This window comes from Chiloscyllium plagiosum, chromosome 7 (assembly GCF_004010195.1).
Source record: "Chiloscyllium plagiosum isolate BGI_BamShark_2017 chromosome 7, ASM401019v2, whole genome shotgun sequence".
Lineage (NCBI taxonomy): Eukaryota > Metazoa > Chordata > Chondrichthyes > Orectolobiformes > Hemiscylliidae > Chiloscyllium > Chiloscyllium plagiosum.
In genome coordinates this window covers 98,853,653-98,859,343 of record NC_057716.1, presented here as the reverse complement: position 1 = coordinate 98,859,343, position 5,691 = coordinate 98,853,653, and positions in this window count along the sequence as shown.

The following is a 5,691-nucleotide window of genomic DNA, read 5'->3' as shown; positions in this document are numbered from 1 at the left end:
GCAGTAAATGTTGGGACAATCCAGTAAAAACTCAGACATTACCCACAGAAACAAAAAAGCTGGAGTGGCTGCTGTTACCCCGCTTATATAGTCCCCTACCTCTGGATAGAAAAACATGACACCCTGAAAGAGGAAAAGGGAATAAGCCATAAAGTCTGAGCGGTCTCTGAATGGGACCGTTTCTGGTGGACATTATTCCCAAATTACGGCACTTCTAGGGCAGGGAGAGAAATACAGAAACTGGCGGCAGCCCTTGAAATATTGGTTAATGATACCGCTGACTCATTTAGAGAAACTGAGTCCCAAGTAGTGGCCATAACCACCAAAACGATGGCCACAAGACTAACAGCTTTACAGAATCGAATGGCTTTAGACTATATCTTGGCCAAAAAAGGGGGAACCTGTGCTTTAATCAGTAAAGAATGCTGCATTTATATCCCAGACACCTCTTCCACGGTGGAAGAAAAGGCAGAGATAATAAGGAAAAAGATAAAAGATGTAAGAGAAATTAGGGATGAACTTCAGAAAGATAAAGGAACAGGATGGGGATGGGGTGACTAGGGACTGATGGGTTGGGAAAAGTGGTTAGTCAATCTAGCTATCTATGGATTATTGATATTAGTGGGTCTGGTAGTAGGGTTCAATGTCCTCAAGTGGATAATGAGCCGACTGATGACGTCCCTTGGGGAGGGGACTCAAGTACATCATCAGATGCTTTTACAATCAACAAGTGATGTGCAACAGAGGGAAAGTCAAAGAATGCTCCTAGAATTCGAGAGACGAAAGGGGTAACGTGATACCGTGTATAAGATTGTGAACCTCTGCACCTTAGGGTGTAAAGAGGGCAGAAACTGCAAAAACAACAAGTTGCAAAAGAAAAGAAATGGGGGAGTTGTGAGAAATGGGGAAGGGTGTTGTTCTCGCAGGTGTAGCAAAAAGGGTAGTGATCATAAGTTTAAGCATCGCACTGACAAACAAGGATAGAGGGCAGCTGCAGGCAAAGATCAGATTAGCAAACTGCTGGGAGAAACGAGTTTGGGCAGGCAGAAAAGCAGAACAATAGAAAACACTAGCACAGCAAGTGTTAATATAGTTACAAAACGGTTGCAGCCAACGGCCCAAGGAGATAGAAGTAGAATCTAATCAAGATAAGGAGAAGTCACGTAGGGGCAGTCAGGTCACAAGTTAGGCAGAGAACTAGGGTGATTGGGTAATGTAGGAGTCGGGAGAGGTGACCTCACGCAGCTCAAAGGTATAACTGTATACTTGCTTCAATGCTCATTGCTCATTTGCTTTAGCATTTGATGCCCTTTCTTGCAAGATCATAAAATAAATTGTTTCCAGTTTTGGTGGTCTTGGCTAATTTTGTTAAGTTTGTTTCTAACAAAAGGGTTTTTACAAATACATTACAGACAAAAGGGTAACTAGGAAGAGAATAGGGCCCCCTCAAAGATCAGGCAAACGTGAGGACTGCAGATGCTGGAAATCAGAGTCTAGATTAGAGTGTACAAATTTAAAAATCACACAACACCAGGTTATAGTCCAACAGGTTTAATTGGAAGCACACTAGCTTTCAGAGCGTCGCTCCTTCATCAGTTTAGATTAGAGTGGTGCTGGAAAAGCACAGCAGGTCAGGAAGCATCCGAGGAGCAGGAAAATCGACGTTTCGGGCAAAAGCCCTTCATCAGGAATGAAGGCAGGGAGCCTCTGGGGTGGAGAGGTAAAAGTAGCAAAGAGTACAGTAGGTGAATGGGGATGGAGGTGATAGGTCATGCGGAGGGTGGAGTAGATAGGTAGGACAGGTCATGGGGACAGTGCCGAGCTGGAAGGTTGGAACGGGGGTAAGGTGGGGGGAGGGGAAATGAGGCATAGTTGAAGAGCTTCAGGACAGAGGAGATGACCTGGGGGTTGCAGTGAGAGAGAGACTCACTGAGATTCTTGTGGAGAGAGGAGGAGAACTTCTTCAAGGTCGGCATCCTTGCAAGAGGATTCGCAGTAAGGTTAAAATCAACTAGGTAAAAGTGATGACTGCAGATGTTGGAAATCAGAGTCTAGACTAGAGTACTCAAAGATCAGCAAGGCTGCCTTTGTGTGGAGCCACAGGAGATGGGGGAGCTACTAAACAAGTATTTTGCATCAGTATTTACTATGGAAAAGGACATGAAAGATATAGAATGTAGGGAAATAGATGGTGACATCTTGCAAAATGTCGATGTTACAGAGGAGGACGTGCTGGGTGTCTTAAAACACAAAAAAGTGGATAAATCCCCAGGACCTGATCGTGTGTACCCTAGAATTCAGTGGGAAGCCAGGGAAGTGATTGCTGGGCCTCTTGCTGAGATATTTGTATCATCGATAGTCACAGGTGAGGTGCCGGAAGACTGGAGGTTGGCAAACGTGGTGCCACTGTTTAAGAAGGGAGGTAAGGACAAGCCAGGGAACTATTGACAGGTGAGCCTGACATCAGTTGTGGGCAAGTTGTTGGAGGAAATCCTGAGGGACAGGATGTACATATATTTGGAAAGTCAAGGACTGATTAAGGATAGTCAACATGGCATTGTGCATGGGAAGTCATGTCTCACAAACTTGATTGAGTTTTTTGAAGTAACAAAGAGGATTAATGAGGGCAGAGCAGTAGATGTGATCTATATGGACTTTAGTAAGGCATTCGACAAGGTTCCCCACGGAAGACTGGTTAGTAAGGTTAGATCTCATGGAATACAGGGAGAACTAGTCATTTGGATACAGAACTGGCTCAAAGGTAGAAGACAGAGGGTGATGGTGGAGGGTTGTTTTTCAGACTGGAGGCCTGTGACCAGTGGAGTGCCACAAGGATCGGTGCTGGGTCCACTACTTTTTGTCATTTATATAAATGATTTGGATGCGAGCATAAGATGTACAGTTAGTAAGTTTGCAGATGACACCAAAATTGGAGGTGTTGTGGACAGTGAAGAAGGTTACCTCAGATTATGACTTGATCAGATTGGCCAATGGTCTGAGGAGTGGCAGATGGAGTTTAATTTAGAAAAATGCGAGGTGCTGCATTTTGCGAAAGCAAATCTTAGCAGGACTTATACACTTAATGGTAAGGTCCTAGGGAGTGTTGCTGATCAAAGAGACCTTGGAGTGCAGGTTCATAGCTCCTTGAAAGTAGAGTCGCAGGTAGATAGGATAATGAAGAAGGTGTTTGGCATACTTTCCTTTATTGGTCAGAGTATTGAGTACAGGAGTTGGGAGGTCATGTTGCAGCTGTATAGGACATTGGTTTGGCCACTTTTGGAATACTGCATGGAATTCTGGTCTCCTTCCTATCGGAAGGATGTTGTGAAACTTGAAAGGGTTCAGAAAAGATTTACAAAGATGTTGCCAGGGTTGGAGGATTTGAGCTATAGGGAGAGGTTGAATAGGCTGGGGCTGTTTTCCCTGGAGCGTCGGAGGCTAAGGGGTGACCTTTTAGAGGTTTACAAAATTATGAGGGGCTTGGGTAGGGTAATTAGGCAAAGTCTTTTCCCTGGGGTTGGGGAGTCCAGAACTAGAGGGCATAGGTTTAGGGTGAAAGGGGAAAGATAAAAGAGACCTAAGGGGTAACATTTTCATGCAGAGGGTGTTGCGTGTATGGAATGAGCTGCCAGAGGATGTGGTGGAGGCTGGTACAATTGTAACTTTTAAGAGGCATTTGGATGGGTATATGAATAGGAAGGGTTTAGAGGGATATGGGCCGGGTGCTGGAAGTTGGGACTAGATTGGGTTGGGATATCTGGTTGGCATGGATAGGTTGGACTGAAGGGTCTGTTTCCGAGCTGTACTCTCTATGACTCTATGACACTAGTTGGTATAAAGTCAGAAGTCACATGACACTGGGTTATAAGTCCAACAGTTTTTTTTGAAATCACAAGCTTTCAAAGCGCTGCTCCTTCATCAGGTGAAATTTTACAAAACACCGAAAGGTGAAAATTTTCACCTGAAGAAGGGGCAGCACTCTGAAAACTTGTGATTTCAAACAAACCTGTTGGATTATATCTGGTGTTGTGTGACTTCTGACTTTGTCCACCCCAGTCCAACATGGGCACCTCCACATCATCACGAGTTGGTGTGTCAGTAACTCGGGATCACAGCTTCAAGTTTGGCAACAAGAGAGCTCGGAGTGAGATGAGGAGAAACGCCTTTACTCAGAGAGTTGTTCGAATTTAAAATGCATTGTGTGGGAGAGTGCTGGAGGTCGATTCTATCGGAGGATTGAAGAGAGAGCTGGATATGTATTGAAATGGATGAATTCAGAGGGCTGGACAGTGGACTAGCTGGTTAGCTTTTTCAGGAACCGGTACAGACACGATGGATCGAATGGCCACCTTCTGTATTGGAAAATGTTATAATTCCATAAGCAGGACATTACATCTGACTTTAAATCCTGCCAGTTCTATTCCAGAGTAATTCTTCTCGACCAATTATCACAAAAAATGATTATCTTTTATGGCAAAATTTTAAATTTTTCTCCAGATGGAATCTGTCTTGGTTAAAACTTGCAGAGAGGCCTTGTTCAAGATCATCTGAATGCACCAGTTTTGTCCGTGTTAGTTCATAGTGCCCCAGCTGGGAAACAGCTTCACCAAGAGACCGTGGTTTCGCTTTTATTCTGATACCTCCCCCATCCCGGAGGGGTACAAAGTTAAAAATCACACAGTACCAGGTTATAGTCCAACAGGTTTAATTGGAAGCACACTAGCTTTTGGAGTGACGCTCCTTCATCAGGTGATAGTGGAGGGCTCAATTATAACACAGAATTTATAGCAAAAATTTACAGTGTGATGTAACTGAAATTATACATTGAAGAATTGATTGTCTGTTAAGCCTTTCATCTGTTAGAATACAGTGATAGTTTCACTTCTTTCATGTGTAAATCACAAAACCTTTTTTTTAAAAAGTTGCATTCTCGGGTTAGCTGTTAACATTGGTGATAGCTAGACAATATGTTGAAGGTGTTGGCCCCCCTGTGTTCTCTGTCTATGCCATGATGTTTAGATTGATTCTAATCTAAAAAGTGAGATCTGGGCATCCTTGCATGCAACGTAGGCCTGGTACATTGGGGAAACCGAGCAAAGGCTACGACAACGGATGAATGGGCACCGCACAACAATCAACAGACAGGAGGGTTCCCTCCCAGTCGGGAAAAAATTCAGTGGTCCAGGATCTTCAGCCTCGGACCTTCGGGTGACCTTCCTCCAAGGTGGACTTTGGGACAGGCAGCAGAGGAAAGTGGCCGAGCAGAGGCTGATAGCTAAGTTTGATACCCATAGGGAGGGCCTCAACCGGGACATTGGGTTCATGTCACATTACAGGTGACCATCATTGCACTACACACACACACACTCTAACACACAGGCACTCCTTTTCACACATACAGATGGACACACATACACACAGGTTGGACTATTACCTGGTGTTGTGTGATTTTTAACTTTGTACACCCCAGTTCAACACCGGAATCTCCGAATCCCGGAGGGGGAAAGCCATTTGTTCGCATCCTGCTCACAATCTGGATTGAGGAACCTCACCCTCCCTGTCCCTGCAACATCGCGAATCAATACACAGATTTCCCAGCGGCTGCAGGGGCTCTCCCCCGGGCTCTCTCTCTCTCTGTCCCCCACACCCCCCCCCCCCACTCGGAGATGGGGCTCTCTCTCTCTCCCCCCC